At 47.2% G+C, this 26,248-nt stretch overlaps 1 long non-coding RNA gene across 1 annotated transcript in view; it reads left to right on the top strand.

Annotated features, from left to right (window-relative positions):
• The window catches only part of LOC104661452, a 36,784-nt gene that overhangs the window by 4,173 nt on the left and 6,363 nt on the right, over positions 1-26,248 (top strand). The window lies entirely within an intron of this gene.

Below are 26,248 nucleotides of genomic sequence, written 5' to 3'. Positions count from 1 at the left end.
GCTAGACACAGAGTCACAGAGTGCTAGTCCTCCAAGTCTCCACTAGGTTAGCTCGATAGAGTACAAATTGGTATATTCACAAACCCTGGGCTAGACACAGAGTGCTGATTGGTGTATTTACAAACCCTGAGCCAGACACAGAGTGCTGATTCGTGCACATACAATCCTCAGGCTAGATATAAAAGTTCTCCAAGTCCCCATCCAGTTTAGGAGAGCAGCTGGCTTCACCCAGTGGATCCTGCACCAGGGCTGCAGGTCGAGCTGCCCGCCAGTCCCAAGCCGTGCCTGCACTCCTCAGTCCTTGGTCTGTGGATGGGACCAGGCGCCAGGGAGCAGGGGGCGGTGCCCACAGGGGAGGCTCAGGGTGCGCTGGAGCCCACTGCAGTAGGGGAGCTCAGACATGGCGGACTGCAGGTCCCAAGCCCTGCCCCACAGGGAGGCAGCTAGGGCCCCGTGAGAATTTGAGTGCAGCACCGGCTGGCAGGCACTGCTGGGGGACCCGGCGCAACCTCCGCAGCTGCTGGCCCAGGTGCTAAGCCCCTCACTGCCCTGGGCCGGTGGCACCGACTGGCGGCTCCATGTGGGGGGCCTCCTGAGCCTGCGGCTGCTGGAACACACACTGGCCCACCAGCGCAGCCCTGGTTCCTGCCCGCGCCTCTACCTCCACACTTCCCTGCAAGCAGAGGGAGGCGGCTCCGGCCTCAGCCAGCCCAGAGAGGGGCTCCCACGGTTCCGTGGCAGGCTGAAGGGCTCCTCAAGCGCCGCCAGAGTGGACACTGAGGCCGAGGAGGCGCTGAGAGTGAGGACTGCTAGCACATTGTCACCTCTCAATATCGGCTCACTGCAACCTCTGCCTCCCAAATTCAAGCGATTCTCCTGCCTCAGCCTCCCAAGTAGCTGGGACTATAGGTATGTGCCACCACACCCAGCTAATTTTTATATTTTTAGTTGAGATGGGGTTTCACCATGTTGGCCAGGATGGTCTGGATCTGACCGCATGATCTGCCCGCCTCGGCCTCCCAAAATGCTGGAATTACAGGTGTGACCCACCGTGCCCAGCCTTAAATAATTTTTTCTTATAAAAAAGAGCTCTGTAGTTAAAATCAGCTTAATTTATATCTATCTATCTATCTATCTATCTATCTATCTATCTATCTATCTATCTATCTATCTATCTATCTGGATATCACCCCAAGCTATACACGTATTTAAAAGGTCTTTATGTTTTTTCTCTTCTTGGATCTTACTTTTCTGAAGAAAAAGGGTTTTCTTCTTCTCTGTCAACTCAATTGTTTTTCTCCGTTTTATGTGCTTGCCACTCTTGATGTCAGCATGAGAGAACCTAAGATAAATTCTTACAACCTGGGAATCCTGGGAAAAAGCAGAGGAGGCACCACAAACCCCATTCTGAGAAAAACCTCTGTTTTTTTTTTTTTTTTTTTTTTTTTTGAGACGGAGTCTCGCTCTGTCGCCCAGGTTGGAGTGCAGTGACCGGATCTCAGCTCACTGCAAGCTCCGCCTCCCGGGTTCACGCCATTCTCCTGCCTCAGCCTCCCGAGTAGCTGGGACTACAGGCGCCCGCCTCGTCGCCCGGCTAGTTTTTTGTATTTTTTTAGTAGAGACGGGGTTTCACCGTATTAGCCAGGATGGTCTCGATCTCCTGACCTCGTGATCCGCCCGTCTCGGCCTCCCAAAGTGCTGGGATTACAGGCTTGAGCCACCGCGCCCGGCCAAACCTCTGTTTTTTTCATGGAATGCCAGAATTGGAAAAAAATAAATAAATTCCTCTCAAAATCTAAGACTCTGTTCTGTTGTGCGTTGTGTTATCTGATGGCTTTTACTTTTGGCGGTATCAAAAATTACTTTGCATTATGGGAGAGCTTTTAGCCTTGCTATGTAATAACTAGGTAGGAAATATACTTTAAGGAATGGCTAATGGCAGTTATGGAGGGATACTGGCTCTTTGAATGCTTGGATCAGCGAAGCATGCTCTTGGCCGCCTGGAAGATATGGAAGCATCCCCACCCCACCCCGCACTGAGAGATGAGACTCCCATAGAGTATGGGCTGATTACAAAATGGGCTGATTGGCTTTGGGTTGCCTTGCAATGAAATGCCTGGTAGGAGCATTGCATGATCTTCTCCCACAGTATTTCCCTCCTTTTGGGGGATCCAGGAACCAGAATAAAATGGCACCCTTAATTTTGGGGATTTGTTTGCCTTCCAGCTGTGCCTGCTTATTAGGCCCTAGAAAGTACAAGTGTTCCTGGCCCTGTTCCTCCAAGGGCTCCATCCTCAAGCCAGTAATCCAATTAAAAAACTAGCAAATGAAAAATCTTAATTACTGGATCTTCTGTCTGTCTGTGTACTGATATGTGTTGTGTGTGTAATATTTATGTATAAAGAGCTCTGATCATTTGGCTTAGAAAAATCGGGGCTTAAATCATATTTTATCAGAAAAAAAGAAACTTTAATGCCTTTTGTTCACAAGACTTTAGTAATCTTTTGGAAACAAAGATTTAAAATTATTGGTAAAAGAAAAATGTCTTACATTTAGGCCGGGTGCCATAGCTCACGCCTGTAATCCCAGCACTTTGGGAGGCCCAGGCGGGCGGATCACGAGGTCAGGAGATTGAGACTATCCTGGCTAATACTGTGAAACCCCATCTCTACTAAAAATACATATATTAGGCCGGGCGTGGTGGCTCAAGCCTGTAATCCCAGCACTTTGGGCGATCGAGGCCGGCGGATCACGAGGTCAGGAGATCGAGACCATCCTGGCTAACACGGGGAAACCCCGTCTCTACTAAAAATACAAAAAATTAGCTGGGCTTGGTGGCGGGCGCCTGTGGTCCCAGCTGCTCCCAAGGCTGAGGCACAAGAATGGCGTGAACCCCGGAGGCGGAGGTTGCATGAGCCGAGATCACGCCACTGCACTGCAGCCTGGGCGACAGAGCAAGACTCCATCTTGGGGGAAAAAAACACAAAAACAGAAAATTAGACAGGCCTGGTGGCGGGCGCCTGTAGTCCCAGCTACTGTGAGGCTGAGGCAGGAGAATGGCATGAACCCGGGAGGCAGAGAGTGCAGTGAGCTGAGATTGCGCCACTACATTCCAGCCCGGGCAACTGAGCAAGACTCCATCTCAATAAAAAAAACTATTGATCCCCAAATGCTCAAGGATACTGATTTGAGTAATGATGAATTACTCAAATAATGTGAATTACTTTCTCTATTGCAATTCTCTTGTCTTGATAAATCAGCTCTGTCTATGCAGCAGGCAAGGCGAACCCACTGGGTGGTTACACCAGGATGGGGTAGGGGGCAGTGAAGACACCATTGGTGAACGGGGACTGTTCAGGCCTTCGACGCCTGCCATCAGAACCTTCCTCAGCCTCCCCTCCTGGCTGTCCCGGAAGCACCCCAAACACTCCTCTCTGCTAACTCTTCAGTCCAAGAATGGACCCGTGTCACAACCTGAGAGCCCAGGACAGTCCAGAGGAAGTCACATGGGCAGGTGACCCATCGCAATCTGCAAATATGTCAACCTTTTGGTAAAAGGGCAACAGAAGAGAGTTTGTTGGGGCAGATGCCCTAGGTCAAGTAGTAACTGTCCTTTTCCTTTTGACCCAAAGGTGACAGTGTTGGAAGGTAAACAGGTTTACTCACCCATGAGCAACCTGGCTAAATGATTTCAAAGTGTATTAAATTACTATTCTGTATTCAACCTCATTAAAACAAAACTGCTAAGTTGTTTCCTTACCTTTTTAAATCTTATACGTAAGCACCTTATTGACAGAAATAAATATTATAAACTGTCTTGGTGTGAAATGAACTGCTGGTTCCAAGGCATTTAGGAATTTTACTGTAGCTAAAGAGTTACGCGATTTTAGACGTTCTTAATAAAAGTAACTGTTTCTCCAAAGAGAGATTATGCTTTCCTGGGAACTGAAATTTAGGTCTCTCCTATCCAGCCTGTCGGATTTTAGTTTGAATGAATGAGGCTTTATTTCATCTGGAAGGCAATGAAAAAGAAATGTGTATGTAACAGAAAGTAGTATTTGACACCATGTTGAGCCAGGGTTTTTTTTTTTTTTTTTTTTTTTTTTTTTTTTTTTGAGACAGAATCTCACTCTGTTGCCCAGGCTGGATCTTGGCTTCCTGCAACCTCTGCTTCCCGGGTTCAAGCAATTCCCATACCTCAGCCTCCTAAGTAGCTGGGATTACAAGCACATGCCACCATGCCCAGCAATTTTTTTGTATTTTAGTAGAGATGGAGTTTTACCATGTTGCCCAGGCTGGTCTCGAACTCCTGACCTCAGGCAATCTGCCTGCCTCGGCCTCCCAAAGTGCTGGGATTGCAGACATGAGCCACTATGCCCTCTGTCTAAAAACATTTTTAAAAGGAGCCAGTGAGGCCTGCGCAAGCCCCAACCCATTGGTGGTTTGGGGTTGCTATCTGCCTCATAGAGTGGAGGGTTTGTCTTCTCTAAAAAAGCCTCCTATATAGTTGATCTTGGCATCTGCCAGGAATAGAAGGGCAGGACTTGAGGCTTCCTGGGTCTGGGTTTTCAGTTGAGGTCGAGGGTGAATACAGTGATTGTAACCAGAAAACCTGGAGTGGGGTGTAGTTGCCTCTGGAACTCATCACTGTTAACTCAGCCTGGACTTTGTGACAGTTAGAGAAGTGGATTTCTTAATAATAATAATTTTTTAAAAGGAGCACTTTGGCCAGGTGCAGTGGCTCACGCCTGTAACCCCAGCACTTTGGGAGGCTGACACAGGCAAATCACCTGAGGTCAGGAGTTCAAGACCAGCCTGGCCAACATGGTGAAATCCTATCTCTACTAAAAATACAAAAATTAGCCAGGTGTGATGGTGCATGCCTGTAATCCCAGCTATTTGGGAGGCTGAGGCAGGAGAATTGCATGAAGTTGGGAGGCGGAGGTTACAATGAGCCGAGATCATGCCATTGAGCTCTAGCCTGGGCTACACAGGGAGACTCTGTCTCAAAAAAAAAAAAAAAAAGTACTTTTTGGGTTTGATTTTATATGTATACATAAATTTTCTACCAATAGCCTATAAACCAAACGAATCCTCAGAAACTCCAGCTGAGCCTCTCTAATGCAGCCATTTTCTCCATCTCTACTGCCTCTTTCCCATCAGTACATAAACACAATCGAGTTCATTTTCAAAAAAGCCTTTGGGGGTAAAAGTCTTTAAAAAGAGGCTTTAACTCTTCCCCTTTCTAGATGCCACTTCTCTTTTCACAGCTAATACTTTTTTTTTTTTTTTTTTTTGAGACGGAGTCTCACTCTGTCGCCCAGGCTGGAGTGCAGTGGCTTGATCTCGGCTCACTGCAAGCTCCGCCTCCCGGGTTCACACCATTCTCCTGCCTCAGCCTCCCGAGTAGCTGGGACCACAGGCGCCCACCACCTCGCCCGGCTAATTTTTTGTATTTTTGGTAGAGACAGGATTTCACAGTGTTAGCCAAGGTGGTCTCGAAATCCTGACCTCGTGGTCCGCCAGCCTCGGCCTCCCAAAGGGCTGGGATTATAGGTGTGAGCCACCGTGCCTGTCCCCACAGCTAAGATTTTTTTAAAAAAATGGTATGTACAGGTGGCCCTTTGTATTTACGGGTTCTGCATCCAGGGATTCAACTAATTGTGGATGGAAAATATTTGGAAAAAGAAAAATTGCATTTAAACTAAACACGTACCCACTTTTTTGTCATTATTCCCTAAACCAGCGGGCCCCAACCATTTTGGCACCAGGGACTGGTTTCATGGGAGACAGGTTTTCCACGGACAGGGTAGGATGGTTTTGGGATGAAACTCCTCACCTCAGAGCATCAGGCATTAGTAAGATTGTCATAGCAACCTAGATCCCTGGCATGCACAGTTCACAATAGGGTTCGCTCTCCTGTGAGAATCCAGTGTCACCACTGATCGGGCAGGAGGCAGAGTTCAGGTGGTAATGCGCTGCGAGCACCCTCCCCTAAACAATACAGTATAACATGGCTCAAGCCTGTAATCCCAGCACTTTGGGAGGCCGAGACGGGCGGATCACGAGGTCAGGAGATCAAGACCATCCTGGCTAACACGGTAAAACCCCATCTCTATTAAAAAATACAAAAAACTAGCCGGGCGAGGTGGCGGGCGCCTGTAGTCCCAGCTACTCGGGAGGCTGAGGCAGGAGAATGGTGTAAACCCGGGAGGCGGAGCTTGCAGTGAGCTGAGATCTGGCCACTGCACTCCAGCCTGGGCGACAGAGCGAGACTCTGTCTCAAAAAAAAAAAAAAAAAAATACAGTATAACAACTGTATAGCATTTACATTGTATTAGTTATAAGGAATCTGGAGATGATTTAAAGTATATGGGAGGATGTACGTAGGTTATGTGCAAATACTATGCCATTTTATATCAGGGACTTGAGCATCCACAGGATGTCCTGGAACAAATCCCCCGCAGATACTGAGGGATGACTGTATGTGTCCTGCCTCTATTTCTGTAGCTCCCTGTCATTTCTTCCTCTTTAGAAGTTAAAAAATAAATTTTTCGACAATTCTCTGTCACTTTTTTTAATAAAAGGCTCTAATAGTACTGTCTCAGATGACCTCCCTTCAATCAACACACTTTTTTTTTTTTTTTTTGGAAACAGGGTCTCACTCTGTCACCCAGGGTGGAGTGCAGTGGCTCGATCTCTGCTCACTGCAACTTCTGCCTCCCGGCTCAAGCAATTCTGCTTCAGCCTCTCGAGTAGCTGGGACTACAGATGCATGCCACCACGCCTGGCTCATTTTTGTATTTTTTTGTAGAGACAGAGTTTTGCCATGTTGACTAGGCTGGTCTCAAACTTCTGGGCTCAAGAAATCCACCTGCCTCAGCCTCCCAAAGTATTGGGATTACAGGTGTGAGCCACAGTGCTCCACCTGTTATCAAAAAACTTTGTTTACTTGTGTATCCCCAGAACAATGTAAAAAAATTATATCCCCTCTTTGCATTTTTTAAGGTGATCCAAGATTATGAGTTTAAATGATTGCAAATTACACCATTTCTGGATTGTCGTAACTATTATTTTAAAATAAAGATGTTACATCATTTTCAAATGTATCCAGTGGAATCTATATCATAGCAATTTAGTCCCTATCATGATTCTTTTTAACTTTTTTTTTTTTCAGTTGCAAGATTTAATAGAGTGAAACAGAGCTCCCATAAAATGGGAGGGGACCCAAAGGGGGTTGCCGCTCCCTGCTCGAATGCCTGGGTGTATATCCCGATCATTCTCCCTCCCCCTGTGCTCTCAGGCGATATATGATTTGACTGTTTCTTTACCTCCTGCTTTAGCCTAGTTTGTATTTTAGTGAGCCCTCTTTACTACCTGATGGGTCGGGTGTGAGCTGAGTTACAAGCCCCGTGTTTAAAGGTGGGTGCGGTCACCTTTCCCAGCTAGGCTTAGGAACTCGTAGTCGGCCTAGGAAATCCAGTTAGTCCTGTCTCTCAGTTCCCCCTCTCGACAGGAAAACCCAAGTGCTATTGGGGAGGTTGGCCGACAACTGCTCTTAACTGTTTCCCGCTGAACTGGGGCGTAGTAGGGGTCGTGCCGTTGAGATTTCCTCGCGGGGGTGCCTTCAATGTCGTTAACATCGGAGCATGGGCTAGCAGGCCGGTCCGGGGGTCCGCGGTAGATCTTAGTGATGGACTGCATCTGGGGCTCCATTTGAAGAATACAGCTTTGATTCTGGAACAGACAAACTTAACAAGGAGGTTAAAGATACAGGGATTGAAATGTATGGCCTGCAGTGCAGGGGCATATGGGTGTGGGCGGTGAAAGTGGGGTTTCCTTTAGAAAAACCCCTGTAAGATGGGGCATCGATATTTCCGAGAAGCCACATTCTCCATAGAAGCTCTTGGTAAGGGGAGCTAACAGCGGCTTGGAGGAGGTGCAGTGAGAGTGAAAGGTTTGGTGAAGGGCTTTAAGTAATTTCCGTTGGTTAGCTGCAGGCAAAAGTATTTTTCCTTCTTCAGTGGCTAGCCATCTGAGGGGAGGAAACTATGTCCTCCTGAGGTTCTCCATTCTGTTTCTTCTGCTGAGTACTGGGGCTTGGTTTCCTGGAGGGGATTACCCCATACTAGGATCCTTCTATAAGTGTTTCTAATAGAGGGTCCTGCCTTGCAGATCTTTGGTTTCAATATCTGCTTGGTGGTTCCCTTATGTTTCCTTTTCCTTCCCTTTCTGATGACCTGGCAGTGTAAGACTGCCACCTCTTTAGGTTTCTGTACAGCCAAGAATAATCTCCTCGTGGCTTCCTGATGTTTGATAGGCTTTCCCTTGGAAGTGAGGAATTCCCTTTCTCTCCATATTGCTGCGTGGGCATGGAGGACGAGGTAAGCAGACTTAGAGTCTATATATACACCCTTTTTTCTTCTAATTCTTGTGCCCGAGTGAGGGCTATTAGTTCTGCCAGCTGAGCTGGTAGAACTCCAGTTCCTGGAGTGAGGGGATTACTTTCAAGTATTCCATTATTACTGACCACTGCATACCCCGCTTTTTGAAGTCCTTTTTCTACAAAGGAATTTCCATTAGTATACAAGTTGAGGTCGGGATCAATCAAGGGAACCATTAGAAGGTCCCTTCGAGTGCCATAGGTTTGAGCAATCACATGTTGACAGTTATGTTCTATCTTTATTGTTTGGAAGAAGTGTGGCTGAGTTAAGAGTTGTACAAGTGCACAGTCGCAGCACTGGTCCTTTAAGTAACAGAGCCTGATATTTAAGCAAACGGTGGTCCGACAGCCACAAGTCTCCTTTAGCAGTGAGTGTGCCATTTACATCATGAGATGTCCATACAGTAAGATCTCTTCCCTGTATTATTTTAACTGCTTCAGATACTAAAACTGCTGCTGCCACCACTACCCGTAAACAATGAGGCCAACCCTTTGCCACTACATCAATTTCCTTACTCAGGTATGCCACGGGTTGCAAGCTGGTCTCTTGGACCTGTGTAAGGGCTCCTAGAGCTATTCCTGTTTTTTTCTGTAACATATAAAGAAAAGTTTTGCCCTGTTGGCAAGCTTAACACTGGGCTTCGGTTAGGGCCTTCTTTGGGGCCCGGAAGCCTCTTCTGCTTCAGGTGTCCATCTTACTAAGTGGGTATTGGCTTTCTGAGTTTCCTTAATTAGTGTATATAATGGCCTGGCTATTTCGCCGTACCTGGGAATCCATATTTGGCAGAAGCCTGTTATGCCAAGGAACGCTCTTAGTTGCTTTAGGGTTTGGGGATGAGGATAAGCCAGGTATAGGCTGGATACGTTCCTCACTGAGGGCCCTGGTGCCTTTAGATAATTTTAACCCTAAGTATTTAACCTGCTGTGAGCAGAGCTGAGCCTTTGGTTTGGAAACCTTGTAGCCACAGGTGGCAAGGACATTTAAGAGCGCTTGGGTGGTTTGATGGCACAAGGTTTCCAAACCGGCAGCTAGAAGCAAATCATCCATGTATCGAAGGACAGAATTGTGCAGGTATGAGAACTGGCCCAAGCCTTGAGCCAATGCCTGGCCAAATGGATGGGGGCTGTCTATGAACACTTGGGGTAAAACAATCCAGGTGAGTTGAGATGTTGGGTTCGAAGGATCTTCAAAGGCAAACAAGAATTGAGAGGATGTACAGGGATGCAGAAAAAGGCATCCTTAAGGTCTGGGACTGTAAACCACTCTGCTTCCTCTGGTATTTGGGAAAGCAGATATAAGGGTTAGGTACAGCTGGGTATAGAGGGACAATGGCCTCACTGATAATCCTGAGATCTTGCACTAACCTCCACTGTCCATTGGGTTTCTGTACTCCTAAAATTGGAATACTGCAGGGGCTACTGTAAGGTTTTACTCGGCCTTGGGCTTTTAGCTCCTTAACATCTTTTGAAGTCCTTATTAGGCCTCGGGTCTGAGGGGGTACTGCCTTTGGTAGGGAAAGGAGGCGGAATCCTTTAGTTTAACTTGAGCAGGACAGGCATTCTTTGCTCGTCCGTATTGTCCTTCTGTTGCCCAGACTTCAGGATTAATTCCGTCCTCAAGCAGGGGAAACAAACGGGTGTTCCTTCTCCTATGTTTGGGTGTATAATGGCCCCTGCTTTTGCTAGAATGTCTCTCCCTAACAAGGGAGTGGGGCTTTCAGGCATAATTAGGAAAGCATGTGAAAAGAGTAAAGTTCCCCAGTCACACCTTAGTGGCTGGGAGAAGTGTCCAGTGACTGGCTGTCCAACACCCCTCAGATAGTGACAGATCTGGAGGACAGTTGTTCGGGACAGGAGAGTAAGACAGAGAAGGCCACACCAGTGTCCAAGAGACAGTTAACCTCCTGGCCCTCAATGGTCAAGCATACCCGGGGCTCTGTGAGGGTGATGGCATGGGCTGGCACTTGTCCTGGGCACCCTCGGTCCTGCTGCTGGATCATTTGCTTAGTGGCTTCTGACTCAGAGAACCTGCATCCTCTGGGGCAGTGGGCTTTCCAGTGATTCCCTTGACATAAGGGGCATGGACGAGGTGGTGACATTTCTTTTCAGACAATCTCCTTTAAAGTTTCCCTGTAGACACTGGAAGCAAGCCTTATTAGGCATTCAATTTGCCCAGCCCCTCTGTGCTCCAGAGCCTCCAGAGTCTGCTTGCCTGCAGGCCATGACTAAAGCGGTGGCCTTTTTCTTATCCTGTTCTACCTGCTCCTCCTGATGTGTATTATAAAAAACCAAGGTTGCCAAGTTCAATAGGGTTTCTAAGTTTTGTTCTGGGCCTAAGGCGGACTTCTGAAGTTTTTTTCTAATGTATGCAGCTGACTGAGTGATAAACTTATCATTTAAGATTAGTTGGCCTTTAGTTGAGTCAGGTGACAGAGGTATGCTTCCTCAATGCCTCCCTTTGTCTCTCCAGAAAGGCAGTAGGATTTTCTTCCTTTCCCTGTGTTATAGTGGACATCATTGAATAATCTGTAGGCTTCTTCCTGGTTTTCTTAGTCCTTCTAGCATGCAAGGTAGTACATGTCTGTGGCACCAATCTACATGTTCTGATTCTGTGTTCCAATGAGGGTTTACACCGGGAACTCCCTGCTGGCCTGTGGGGAATTGTTCTCTTTCCTCTGTTGTCATCCTGTCATTGACCTGACTGAGATACCAGAGATCGCCAGATTTCTCAGGCTGCAGTTATGGTGGCTCTTATCTCATTTGGGGTTAGTGTCTGATCTAGCAGTAACATCATATCTCTCCATGTCAGATTCAAGGGTTGCCCTAACGCTTGTAAAACATCAATATAGCCATCAAGGTTATCTGAGAATTTACCTAGGTCTATTTTAATTTGCTTTAATTCTGACAGGGAAAAAGGTACATACACTCTGACTGGGCTGAATTCTCCAGAATACATTTTAGGGGCGTTTTTGCCTTGGGGGGAACGTTTCCCATCTGAAAAAAGAACACAGGGATGCCGGCACCCCTAGTCATTTTCCAGTGAGCATTAGTCCTAGAGCATCCTCTATGGTCCTAATGCTTATCCTTTCCAGGGTGCATAACCACCCATGGACCTCTGCTTATCGGATTAGTTACACTCACCGATGTAGCAGTCCTGCGTCTGTTTTCCTGCCTTTCTTGACCACAAAGAAAGGGGTCCGGGCTACTGGATTCTAGTGGTCCTTTACCAGCGTGCCCAACATTGCCTTTGTGCTCAGAGGTGAGTTCTAGAGCTGGGCTGGGTTCCTGAGTATTTCATAACAACCCAGCCGCCCCATCAAGATGCATTCCCATAAACAACAGTTCTTATGCAAATTCATTTCAGAGAGGGTGTAGGTAACATTTCGAGTAAGGATTGAGATAGAATTTTTTGATTCTGTAAGTACTTTAAGGCTTGGCTGAGAACAAACAGCTTGCAACTTTGAGCAGACCAATTATTAGGCAATTTTCCTAACGCTGTCAATTACTGAATACCCATTGTGGTTTTTTTCTCAGTCACCTGGGAGGAGCTGTCTACAGTCCTGTCCTGAAAGGAGTTCCTGCTAGGTCTGGTGAGACCTTTGTATGATAATTAAGATTTAAATCCCCTATTAGGAAATCTGCTGGGTTAAGGTAATTTTCAGTAGTTAATATTAAATCACCTTTTTCTATTAAAGAATAGCCCCATACTTTAAGATTTTTGAATTAGTAAGCTACCTTTTTGCTTTTTTGACTTAGAATAATTCTGAATTGGTGAGGTGTGCTCACAGCGAGGTTTCCTTTAAAAGTTACTTTTCTGCTTTCTTCTGTTAGCAAAGCAGTTACCACTACAGAGTGAATGCATTTGGGCCATCCGTGGGTCCCTGGGTTAAGTAAGGATTTTTGATAGGAAGCCTACTGGTTGTCAGCGGTCTCAGTGTTTTCAGGCTATGCCTTTGTTTACACTGACAACAAGGTAGTAATGGAGTGTTATAGGGTCACAGAGAAGACCTTCAGTTAACAATTATAGGTTTTAAATTTACCCTGACTTTAAAGGAATAAGGCACACTGTTTTTTCTTTACTACTCTCTTTTTCTCTCTCTCCCTCTCTTCTCTCTTTTCTCTCTCTCTTTCTCTCTGTCTCTTCTCTCCTTGACTTACTCAATTTGCTTTCATTCTGATCTATTATGTTGTCGTAGACCCAGTTCCAGTTGTTAAAGTACTGGGTCATCAGTTCTAAGGCCCCGGCCGAGGAGCCAAGGCTTGGAGATTGTATTGCAGAGGGGTAAGCTGGGTAGAAACCGGGGGAGGAGAGCATCTTACGCAATGGGAGTGCAATCCTCCTAGCCATTTACAAACCTGGGGCCCTGGCAAGGGTAGTAGGGAATGGGTCCCACATAACTGCCTATGTTGGAACTGTATGCCTAAATTGGGAGGGACGCCAGGGACAAGACTCCCTGGGTTCATGGCCTAGATGCCTAAGGACACAGCGTAGAGCTTCCTTAGATCCCTTTGGAGATACAACTTGCTCTAATACTTGGGAGAGGAAAGGAAAGTCTGAACCATTAGTCCCTAGGAGGCAGGGATCAGAGGAAGTAGATTCAGAGGTAAGGAGAATTTTGGGGCTCCACTTTTAACAAAGTCGTGGTCGGGACCCAGGAGATATGGGTCAGAAGGAAAGGTAGGGGTGCACGAATGGGCGACTGTTGAGTAGAGACTTCTGGCTGTGCTGTGAACTCAACCAGCTAATGCTGGGAGTTTGGGACAACAGCTTTCTGCCTCTACTAGGCCCTCAGCTTCCCCGGGAAAATTGAAAGTGGAAGCTGGTTCCAGGCAGACCAATGCTCCCAACCCAGAAGAGTTGGGGGTTGTTAGAAAGCCCTTTCCCAGGCAGCCTCACACCTGAGTCTTAAGTCCGGTGGCCACGCTAATCGTTTTTAACCGGCTGACAGGTGCCTGGTATTTTCCTCCAATTCTAAGGAAGGATAGAACAGAATTGTCAGTGAAAGGGTCCAATATTACTCTCTGCTTTGGAGATCCCTTTGTGGTCACCAAAATATTACCGGGTGGGGGTCCTTTTTTTTTTTTTTTTTTTGAGGTGGAATTTCACTCTTGTTGCCCAGGCTGGATGGAGTGCAATGGCACGATCTTGGCTCACCGCAACCTCCGCCTCCCAGGTTCAAGCAATTCTCCTGCCTCAGCCTCCCTAGTAGCTGGGATTATAGGCATGTGCCACTATGCCCAGCTAATTTTGTATTTTTAGTAGAGATGGGGTTTCTCCATGTTGGTCAGGCTGGTCTTGAACTCCCAACCTCAGGTGATCCACCCGCCTCGGCCTCCCAAAGTGCTGGGATTACAGGCGTGAGCCACCGCGCCTGGCCTGGGGTCCTTGTTCTTAGAGCTCCCAAGATGGTGGCGGGCCGCTTCCAAGGTGGTGGCAAGCCTGTTGTTCTGTGACCTGGGGATCTTGGCCTCACGGATTCCAAGGAATGGAACCTTGGGCCATGCAGTGAGTGTTATAGCTCTATTCAAAGCCGTGGGTCACGGAAGAGAACCGTGGAACCCAGTAACTAGTGTTCAGCTCGATTAGGATGAACCCGGGCACTTAGCTGTGTAGGAACAATGGCGAGCTGTTAGCCCAGTCAGGAGTGGCAATGGGCGCCTCGCTGGATCGGGAGCGCAGCGGACACCCTGCTGGATCTGGAGGGGTGGGAGTCAGCAGCAGGTCTGCAATGGCGGCAAACAGCAGTGGTGGACGGCGAGCGAGAGCTCAGCTCAAGCCCTAACAAACACGGACCAGAAGAGTGTGTGGTTACAAGATTTAATAGGGTGAAAACAAATCTCCCATAAAATGGGAGGGGACCCAAAGGGGGTTGCCCTTTTTAAACTCTTTAAGAGACAGCGTCTCACTATGTTGCCCAGGCTGGTCTTAAGCTCCTGGGCTCAAGCAGTCCTCCTGCCTTCGCTTCCCAAAGTGCTGGGATTACAAACGTGAGCCACCACACCCAACCCTCATCATTATTCTTTTTTTAAGAGTTGCTGATTTTACTTTTCCCCTTCATCTGCTTACCCCACAGAATTTTATCCTAATGAAGTATATGCACAGCGTAAATTCTTTTGTTGTTGTTGTTGAGATGGAGTTTCGCTCTTGTTGCCCAGGCTGGAGTGCCATGGTGCGACCTCGCCTCACCACAACCTCCGCCTCCTAGATTCAAGTAATTCTCCTCCCTCAGCCTCCCGAAGCTGGGATCCATTACAGGCATGCACCACCATGCCCGGCTAATTTTTCATATTTTTAGTAGAGACAGGGTTTCTCCATGTTGGTCAGGCTGCTTTTGAACTCCCGACCTCAGGTGATCTGCCCGCCTCGGCCTCCCAAAGTGCTGGGATTACAGGCGTGAGCCACCACACCTGACCGACATGGTCTTGGCTCACTGCAGCCTCCACCTCCCGGGTTCAAGTGATTCTCCTGCCTCAACCTCCTGAGTAGCTAGGACTACGGGCATGCACCATCATGCCCGGCTGATTTTGGTAATTATAGTAGAGATGAGGTTTCACCATGTTGGCCAGAGTGATCTCAAACTCCTGACCTCAGGTGATCTGCCTGCCTTGGCCTTAAAGTGCTAGAATTACAGGTGTGAGCCACCATGCCCATCCATAAATTATTTTTTGACCCCCATCATATGCTCCTGTCTCTCACACACAAAATAGAAATTAAATTTTTTAAAAAATTTCTTAAAGTCTCTAAGGGTTCATTATTTTTCTGGACTGAATTTTTATTTCTATTATTAGCATACAAGATTAAAACAAGCCGGGCACAGTGGCTCATGCCTGTAATCTCAGCACTTTGGGAGGCCGAGGTGGGCGGATCACAAGGTCAGGAGCTCAAGACCAGCCTGACCAACATGGTGAAACTCCGTCTCTACTAAAAAATACAAAAATTAGCCAGGGGTGGTGGTGCACGCCTGTAGTCCCAGCTACTCAGGAGGCTGAGGCAGGAGAATCACTTGAACCCGGGAGGTGGAGGTCGCAGTAAGCTGAGATCGTGCCACTGCACTCCAGCCTGGGTGACAGAGCAGGACTCTATCTCAAAAAAAAAAAAAAAAAAAAAAAATTAAAACAACATGTATCTCAAATGTCATTAAAAATCATAAAAATGTGGCCAGGTGCAGTGGCTCATGCCTGTAATCCTAGCATTTTGGGAGGCCAAGGTGGGCGGATCACAAAGTCAGGAGATCAAGACCATCCTGGCTAACACGGTGAAACCCCATCTGTCCAAAAAATATAAAAAATTAGCTGGGTGTGGTGGCAGTCTCCTGTAATCCCAGGTACTCAGGAGGCTGAGGCAGGAGAATCGCTTGAACCCGGGAGGCGGAGGTTGCAGTGAGCCGAGATCATACCCCTGCACTCCAGCTTAGGCAACAGAGTGAGACTCCATCTCAAAAAAAAAAAAAAAAATTATAAAAATATGTTGGACACTTCTTATAATGAGATAGGTAAAACTAATAATTCTTTTCAATTAGTATTATTAATTGAATATTATTAGGCTGGAAAATACAGTGTTGATCATCACATCTCCTATTTTTCATTTTTATTGAGATAACACTAAGAAAAATTACATAAGTAACTACTTGGTAATGAAGAATGGTTCTTTAAATTCTGTGTGTGGATGCCGTATTGTTCTGTTGTCAGCTTGGTCAAGCTAGGTATTTCCCAGAATTCTCCACAAATAGAGTTGGCCACACAGAAACTTGTGTGGAAAGCAGAAGTGAAACAGGGCCATTATACTTTTGGAAACTCTGCAGTCAGATGGAGTGATAAATAAAGGCAGAGGTAACTGGCTCATTCGAGCTTGTGCTGACTCATCTCTGCTTTACTTCCAGGACTTCTTCCTGTATTCCGAGCCTAGTGACCAGTAAGGGCCTCAGACCCACAAAGGCAACAGCTTCTCAAACTTCTGTATGACTTTCCAACTCCTTGTCCTTAACTCAAGGAGTCGGTTGGCCTTCACTTGGGTTCTCTCTCCCTATGCTGCAAAAGGGAAACTCTCCAGGCAGGCAAGGGGGTAATCGTAGATTCACTACCACAATTATGCTGTGAAACATTATGTTACCATTATTCTGAAAACTTCCCTGTGCCCCTTTGCAGCCAGTGCCTTTCCCCAACCCCCGGCCTTTGACAGCCATAATCTGCTTTCTATCACTATGGCTTTGCCTTTTCTAGAATTTCGTATGAATGAAATCAGATAGTATGTAGTATCTGGCTTCTTTCCATTAGTGTAATGGTTTTGAGATTCATCTATTTTGTTGTATCAGTAGTTTGTTGCTTATTATCCCATTGTATAAATATACTGACATTTGTTTATCCATTTGATGGACATTTGGATTGTTTCCAAGTTGGGCTGCTATGAATATTTGCATGCAACTCTTTAAGATAAATACCTAGACAAGGAATTGCTAGGTTGTGTGGTGGTAAGTGTTTCACCTTTTAAGACATTGCTAACCTGTTTCCAAAGTAGTTTTACCATTTTGTATTCCCACCAGCAGTGTGCAGGAGTTCTGATTATTCTGCATCCTTGCCAGTACTCCATATTGTCAGTTTTTAAATTTATGTATGTATTTATTTAGAGACTGAGTTTTGCTTTTGTTGCCGAGACTGGAGTGCAATGGTGCAATCTTGGCTCACTGCAACCTCCGCCTCCTGGGTTTAAGTGACTCTCCTGTCTCAGCCTTCCAAGTAGCTGGGATTACAGGCGCCTGCCACCACGCCCAGCTGATTTTTTGTATTTTTAGTAGAGACGAGGCTTCACCATGTTGGCCAGGCTGGTCTCAAACTCCTGACCTCAGGTGATCCGCCCACCTTGGCCTCCCAAAGTACTGGGATTACAGGTGTGAGCCACCGCACCCGGACTTATAGTAATATTTCATTTTGGTTTTTCTTTTGGTTGTTTTTGTTTTGTTTTGTTTTGTTTTGTTTTTTTGAGATGGAGTCTTGCTCTGTCGCCCAGGCTGGAGTGCAATGGTACGATCTCAGCTCACTGCAACCTCTGACTCCCGAGAGAAAATATTTGTTTCTTATAGTTATGGAGGCTCAGAAGTCCAGCGTTGAGGGTGCATATCTGGTGAGAGCCTTCTTGCTGATGGAGACTACCGAGTCCTGAGGTGGCCACAGGGTGTCCCATGGTGAGGGACTAAACATACTAATGTGCTATGCTCAGGTCTCCCTTCCTCTTATAAAGCCACTTGTTTCACTCTGATGATAACCCATTACTTCATTAACCCTTTAATATATTGATCTATGAATTCATCTATTCATGGGGATAGAACCCTCTTGATCCAATCACCCCCAAAGGCCCCACCTCTCAACACTGCCACATTGGGGATCAAGTTTCAACATGGGTTTTGGAGAGGACATTCAAGCCATAGCACTGTACTTGTTTCTTTTTCTTGCTTTATTTCACTCACTGGAACCTTCAGTACAATGTTGGATAGAAGCGGTGAGAGCAGACACCCTTCACTTGCCCCCAGTTTTCACGACAAAGCGTTCAAACCTTACCCTTTTCCAGCCATGTTCCTCTAATGTAGAGCCACAGCTCTGACCATCTCCTTCTACCCTTTTCCAGCCTTGTTCCTCTAATGTAGAACTACAGCTCCTCCTACCCTTTTCCAGCCTTGTTCCTCTAACGTAGAACTACAGGTCTATGCCATCTCCTTCTACCCTTTTCCAGCCTTGTTCCTCTAACGTAGAACTACAGCTCTGACCATCTCCTTCTACCCTTTTCCAGCCTTGTTCCTCTAATGTAGAACTACAGGTCTGACCATCTCCTTCTACCCTTTTCCAGCCATGTTCCTCTAACGTAGAGCCACAGCTCTGACCATCTCCTTCTAGGTAAAATAAGCAACTGGATGCACCACTCAAAGTTTTGCCCACTCGGAAGATTTCCTTTGACCACTGTTCTCAGGACCACCTTGAGTGGGATTATAGCAGTATGTGATGCAGAAACATCTGTAGCAAGGAACCAGACTTGATTTTTTTTTTTTCTGAGGCAGGGTCTCACTGTTGCCCAGGCTGGAGTGCAGTGGAATAATCACCACTCACTTCAGCCTCAACCTCCCAGGCCCCAGTGGTCCTCCCACTTCAGCCTCCCAAGTAGCTGGGACCACAGGTGCATTCCACCGCACCTGGCTATTATTATTTTATTATTATTATTATTATTGTTTTGTATAGACAGGGTCTTACGATGTTGCTCAGTCTGTTCTCAAACTAGTGGCTCAAGCAATCCTCCCGGCTCGGCCTCCCAAAGTGCTGGGATTACAGATGTAAGCCACCGTGCCCAGCCAGACTTGAATTTTTTTTTTTTAAATTTTTTCCTCCTTGGTGAAGTGGTGATAGAGGATTCCCCATGAGGCCATAGATGTGGGCTGAGAGAGAACAGGCAATGTAGCAGAAGTAGTTACTCAGAGAACTCGCTTCAGCATTTAGGACCTGTCAGACCCCATCTCATTTATACCATTTCCATTTCATAATGAGTCCATCATGAAGTAGATGGAGTGCAACTTTCTGACTCTATGAGTCATGTAATACCCAATTTAATTTATTAATAAATAATGATATTTATGCTCAGCTCAGGACACTTGATAATTTGGTGGCCCACAGCCGAGGGCTTCAGTGTCCACTAGGGCAAGTGACACGCTCAAAGCTGTATCTCAAAAGGAGAATAGTTACCTGCAGAAGACAGTATTGTGTTTCTTCTGATTTCATCTCGAGGCCTCTTTCTGGATAGTGGCTGTAAATTCTAGCCCTGCCCTGACTCCAGGGCCCCAGGAGAGTTGGCCATGGATGTTTGCAGTGCACCATTGACAGGATACTTCATCATCTGGCAGATGGCCTAATTCCTAAGTGTGTGACCCATGACCAGGTGTCCGCCTCACAGGAAACTTGTTGATACCGGCAGACACCTGTGTGGCTCTTGTCTGACTTGTGTCCAGTTTATTCCTACCAAGATAGCCACTCTGCAGGAGAACCTCACTGGAAGGAGAGTTGGGTTCAGGTGTGACGGTCAGGTGAGTTGCAGAGGAGGCAACACAGCAAAACACATGAAGTAACAGAAGCAGTGTACTGCTTACAGATCTCTTACAGAGAAGAGGGCAGCACGCCTCTCAGGGCCAGTGGGGAGAGGAGAGCCAGCCTGGACATGCCTGCTCAGCTGGGGAGTGAGGAGAGGAGAGCCAGCCAGGACACACGTGCTTAGCTGGGGAGCAGGAAGTGAGAGAGAAAGCAAGGGGCCTGAGGCCTAATGTCTGCATTGGGTCCAGGCCATTACCCAAGCAGGTTTCCTGAGAGGAGGTTTTTGTTTTGTTTTGTTCTGTGGCGGCGGGGGGCGGGGCTTGGTTTTTGGTTTTGTTTCTTTTTTTTTGAGACGGATTCTCACCCTGCCACCTAGGCTGGAATGCAGTGGTGCAATCTTGGCTCACTGCAACCTCCGCCTTGCGGATTCAAGAGATTCTCATGCCTCAGCCTCCCGAGTAGCTGGGATTACAGGTGCCTGCCACCACACCTGGCTAATTTCTGTATTTTTAGTAGAGAGAGGGTTTTGCCATGTTCCCCAGGCTGGTCTCAAACTCCTAACCTCAGGTGATCCTCCTGCCTCAGCCTCCCAAAGTGCTGGGATTCCAGGCATGAGCTGCCACGCCCAGCGGGTTTTTGGTTTTTTGAAACAGGATCTCATTCTGTTGCCCAGGCTGGAGTGCACTGGCACTATCACAGCTCACTGCACCCTCTACCTCTCAGGCTCAAGCAGTCCTCTCACTTCAGCCTCCTAAATATCTGGGATCACAGGAGTGTACCACCATGCCTAGCTATTTTTTTTTTTTTTTTTTTTTTTTGAGACGGAGTCTTGCTCTGTTTCCCAGGCTGGAATGCAGTGATGCGATCTTGGCTCACTGCAAGCTCCACCTCCCGGGTTCACGCCATTCTCCTGCCTCAGCCTCCCGAGTAGCTGGGACTACAGGCGCCCGCCACCTTGCCCGTCTAATTTTTTTGTATTTTTACTAGAGGCGGGCCTTCACCGTGTTAACCAGGATAGTCTTGATCTCCTGACCTCATGATCCGCCTCAGCCTCCCAAAGTGCTGAGATTACAGGCTTGAGCCACCTCACCCGGCAACCTAGCTAATTTTTAAATTATTTTTGGTAGAGACAAGGTCTCGCTATGTTGCCCAGGCTGTCTCGAACTCCTTGCCTCAAGCAGTCCTCCCATCTTGGCCACTCACACTGTTGGGATTGCAGGCCTGAGCCACTGAGTCCACTAGGAGTTCTAATTGGTAAGCTTAGAACAAGCAGGCACAAGTACCATGGGGTCATGCTGTGACTCAGAGGTGGTCACCGCAGCACGTCTGTGCAGTCCGTGTGGGGCGAGGGGGTTGGTGGAGCAAGTCACTTAGGTGGTATCTAGGTATCCACTGGGAAATGGTCATCAGGAGGTGGTTGTACAAGGCAGGTATCTAGACTGATCACATTGAGGAACCAGGAGGAGGTGGAGAGCTGGAAACTGTGTCAAGGGTGACTGAGTCCTGCTTTTTATATGAGAAAGGCTAACCTATATTTAATACGGATGCTGAGGCAACATACAATTGTAAAAATTTCACCAGGTGCAATGGCTCATGCCTCTAATCCCCACACTTTGGGAGGCCGAAGCTGGAGGATCACTTGAGCCCAGAAGTGTGAGACCAGCCGGGGCAACATAGCAAGACACTGTCTCTACAAAAAAAAAAAAAATTAGCCAGTCATGGAGGCACATGCCTGTGGTCCCAGCTATGTGGGAGGCTGAGGTGGGAGAATGGCTTGAGCCCAGGAGATCGAGGGTGCAGAGAGCCGTGCTTGCACCACTGCAGTCCAGCCTGGTGAGACAGAGTGAGACCCTACCTCAGAAAAAGAAAAGAAAATATCCTGAGTCACAAATGCTCTGAATACACCTAACTACAGGACATCATAGCTTAGCCTAGCCTACCTTACACATTCCCAGAACACTTCCACTGGCCTACAGCTGGGTAAAGTGACCTGTCCATATGGCCCACCGTACAGCACTGGTCATCCAGCCTAGTGGCCCTGTGGCTGGTATTGGTCATCCAGCCTAGTGGCCCTGTGGCTGGCAGAGCTACACTGATCTGTCCATACCGCCCACTATATAGTATTGGTCGTCCAGCCTAGTGACCCTGTGGCTGGCAAAGCTGCACTTACTGCTGCTGCCCAGCATCACGAGAGAGCCTCCCACCACGTATCACTCACCCAGGGAAAGATCAAAATCCAGCATTCCAAATACAGCTTCTACTGAATGCACATCGCTTTCACATCATTGGTAAAGTAAAAACATTTAAGTTGAACCTTCATAAGTCAGGGACTGTCATGACAATGTCATCTTTTGTTCTGGGCCCCACTCAAAACTAATAGCCTTTTAAGTTATTCAGAAAATGGGTCAGAGAAGAACATTCAAATGAGGTATACGTTGCCTCCAAAATCCAAACCCACTGGGCATTGTACCTCTTTCTTAGTGGTAGTAGGGCACAGCTTAACATGCCCCAGACAATTAGGCCCCTCAGAAGTTTCACTGAATGTTTGTGTGATTTGTCACCCTCTGGCACACATATGTCTCGTCAAGATGGCTAGAATAGTTACTACTTCTAATCAACATATTATCAACATATTAGATGAGTGTGATGTCCTATGGAATAGAGAAGACGACAAGGTCTCCACAAACTAGATGACGACAGATGACTGCGAATTGATACAGTCCTGAGTTTGGATGACGAGTAGGTATTGCTAGCCCTGTCAGCTCAAAGCAAACTGCTTTTGATGGTCTTTACTAAAAAGTACTGAGGATAAAAGCATTCATCAGATCAACAGCTGCATGCTTTGCTCCAAGGGATGCACTGACTTGCTTCATGAATGAAGGCACACCTAGATTAGCAGCTGCAATTGGAGTCACAACCTAACAGAGTTTACAATAATCCACGCCGTTCTCTTGGATCCATCTTGGATCTGCACAGGCTAGAGAGCTAAGCTGAAGGGAAATCATCAGCTCTGTGTCTTTCAAATCATTGATTAGTGGTGGCACTGATTTCTGCAATCTCTCCAGGAATGCAGTGCTGCTGCTTTTGGCTTACTGCTTTTATAGGTAGAGGCTAATATTTATATGGTTTGTCTTTTTTTTTTTTTTTTTTTTTTTTTTTTTTTTTTGAGACGGAGTCTCGCTCTGTCGCCCAGGCTGGAGTGCAGGGGCCAGATCTCAGCTCACTACAAGCTCCGCCTCCCGGGTTTACACCATTCTCCTGCCTCAGCCTCCCGAGTAGCTGGGACTACAGGCGCCCGCCACCTCGCCCGGCTAGTTTTTTGTATTTTCTTTTTAGTAGAGACGGGGTTTCACCGTGTTAGCCAGGATGGTCTCGATCTCCTGACCTCGTGATCCGCCCGTCTCGGCCTCCCAAAGTGCTGGGATTACAGGCTTGAGCCACCGCGCCCGGCCTTTTTTTTTTTTTTTTTTTTTTTTTTGAGTGGAGTTTTGCTCTTTTTGCCCAGGCTAGAGTGCAACGGCACTATCTCAGCTCATCGCAACCTCCGCCTCCTGGATTCAAGCGATTCTCCTGCCTCAGCCTCCCGAGTAGCTGGGATTACAGGCATGCACCACCACGCCCGGCTAATTTTGTGTTTTTAGTAGAGACGGGGGTTTCTCCACGTTGGTCAGGCTGGTCTCGAACTCCCGACCTCAGGTGATCTGCCCGCCTCAGCCTCCCAAAATGCTGGGATTACAGGCCTGAGCCACCGCGCCCGGCCTTCATTTTTTTTTCAATTCAGCGTAGTTTGTATTATCTCTGAAATTTAGCTTCCTCATCTGAAATGCAGATAATGATGCCGGCCTTACTTGTGTTCAGAGGTTGCTGTAAGGCTCAAATGAGATTGTGTAAGTTAAAATACAAACTGTAGAACCCTCCACGGGGTATAAGGAATAAGCACTAGAATTATTATTTCCTCCTTGCATCCCCTCTTGTATAGAAAATTTAGGCCAGGCACGGTGGCTCACGCCTGTAATCCCAGCCCTTGGGGAGGCCGAGGCGGGCGGATCACGAGGTCAGGAGATCGACACCATCCTGCCTAACACGGTGAAATCCCGTCTCTACTAAAAAAGTACAAAAATCTAGCCGGGCGAGGTGGCGGCGCCTGTAGTCCCAGCTCTCCGGAGGCTGAGGCAGGAGAATGGCGTGAACCCGAGAGGCGGAGCTTGCAGTGAGCCGAGATCATGTATCACTGCACTCCAGCCTGGGTGACAGAGCGAGACTCCGTCTCAAAAAAAAAGAAAAATGAAAATTTAGATTATAATCCCCTTGCTACGATTTCAATCTATGTTTTTTGTTGTTGTTTTTGTTACAAGTACTTGGAATCCACTCAGAGTAGTTTAAGCATAAATGGGGAATCAAATTTGAAAGATCCAGGAGTGTCTCAAGAAGCTCAGAATTCATGGGCAGGAAAGGCACTTGTGCATCATGAGGTCGTAGAAAAAGGAACTGAAAAGGCACTGGGAGCTGTGGCCATGAGAGTGCGCTGCTCACCTCTCTGCAGGGAGCGTAACATGGCCCCCTGCTGCTGGGCCATGAAATTCTGTCATTGCATTTGCACTGAGGCCGCCCTTCCTGTGAGCTGCTCCCACCCGGTGCCTGAGTGCAGCCCTGCCATGCTTAGGCAGGCCCATTTGTGGGAGATGGGGGACTCCTCTGACAGGTGGCTTTGGCACAAGCACACCTCATCAGCTCTGCCAGAGCTTGCTTAGAACTACATTCCATTCTAAGCTGGGCATGGTTATGCACGTGTAGTCCCAGCTGCTCAAGAGACTGAGGCAGGAGAATTGCTTGAGCTCAGGAGTTTGAGGCCAGCCTGGACAACAAAGGGAGACTGTCTCTGAAAAAGAAAGAACTATACACTGCGTTCTAACACCTCCTCAAGCCAGCCCTCCTCCCTTCCTGTCTCCTCGCAGGGGCTGCACCTGCATCGCAGCTCTCCCAGGCTCTCCCGGCTTCCTCCTATTCCCTTCACAAGTGTTTTCCCAGCACATCACTTGCACATTTAGTCCTATCTGGGCATCTTCTCAGAGGACTCGAACCTTAGGACAGGAACCTAAGTAACTCCTTTTGCAACTCCAAGTCTATGTGGACTCTTACTTTCTTTCTACTTTTCTACTTCCTTTCTGCTTTACTCTTCTTTCACCAAACCCCTACCTAATCTTGTCAGCTTTATCATTTATATGAAGAAAAATGTCTGCCCCACAGTTTCTGAATTTACAGATCCTTCCAGTTTGAGCACTAATTGACACTGATGTCTTTGAATTGTCGCTTCAAGCTCCCAAAAGAAAGAATCGAATGCCTTCACTTGGATTAGGAGCCCATCCCTGGTCCAGTTGTGGCGATTACGGCCAAGGAGACAGTTCTCATGATACAGACAGTATTACTGAGATTCACATCTCAGCTGATGACCTGCTTTGTTTAATGAGAAAATGGAAACAGTTCAGGCCAGGTGCAGTGGCTCATGCTTGTCATCCCAGGACTTTGGGAGGCCAAGGCGGGAGGATCACTTGAGCCCAGGAGTTTGAGACCAGCCTAGGCAACATGACAAAACCCTGTCTCTACCAAAAATAATTTAAAAATCAGCCAGGCAGGGTGGAGCACTCCTGTGATCCCAGCTATTTGGGAGGCTGAGGTGGGAGGATCACTTGAGCCCAGGAGATGGAGGCAGTAGTGAGTTAGTGAGCCATGATCTCGCCACTGCCCTGGGCAACCTGTCTTGGAAAAAAAGAAAAGAAAAAAGAAACAATTACAATTAGACCAGAACTGCCTCGTTTTCCCACCACCAAATCTACCAGCCCATACCTGGACACACACTCCTTTGTTCCTTTTAATATGAAAGCCCACCAAATGAGTATGCTCCCTGGGGTGATTTGCTGTTCTACAGTAGATAACTAATGCAACCAGCCAACATAAGAAAGACAAAGCAGACTGGGTACAGTGGCTCACGCCTGTAATCTTAGTACTTTGGGAGGCCAAGGCAGATGGATCACTTGAGGCCAAGAGTTCGAGCTAGCCTGGCCAACAGGCTAAAAATACAAAATGTTTAGCCAGGCATGGTGGAGCACACCTGTGGTTCCAGATACTCGGGAGGCTGAGGCAGGAGAGTCATTGAACCCGGGAAGCGAAGGTTGCAGTGAGCCAAGAGCGCATCACTGCACTCTAGCCTGGGCAACAGAGCGAGACTCTGTCTCTAAATAAATAAAAATACTGCATCCCAGGCGAATGGCAGAAATTAATGCCACCTTAAAGAACAAAGGGTGCAAGGATAGTGTCCCCCCTCAAATCTCCACTTAATTCGCCCATCTGGATCCTACGAGATCCAGGTATGTCCTGTAGTGTGAAAGCAGACTACACCAAACGAACCCAGTATCCCCAATTACAACTACTGTGCCTGATGCGTCCATGCTAGAGTGGATTCACAGAGTCTACACAGTGTAAGATAACTGACCACTGATCTGGCCAATGCACGATTTATCCCCACCAAAAGGAAGATCAGAAACCGTAGATTCACTTGGAATTGATAAAAGTGTATATTTATGGTTTTCCTACAGGGCTGCGTTAACTCTGTCAAAATATGGTCTAAAGACATGAGAACTGTCTGAATATTTCTTAGAACTTCATATTCGTTCCTATGTTGATGATATCATATGCATCACGCTAATGAGGCCAGATGAGCAAGAAGTGTCAGGTACTTTGGGT

The sequence above is a fragment of the Rhinopithecus roxellana genome, chromosome 17, assembly GCF_007565055.1.
Source record: "Rhinopithecus roxellana isolate Shanxi Qingling chromosome 17, ASM756505v1, whole genome shotgun sequence".
NCBI classification, from domain to species: domain Eukaryota; kingdom Metazoa; phylum Chordata; class Mammalia; order Primates; family Cercopithecidae; genus Rhinopithecus; species Rhinopithecus roxellana.
The sequence above is the reverse complement of the archived record's forward strand: the minus strand, read 5'-3'. Positions and strand labels throughout refer to the sequence as shown.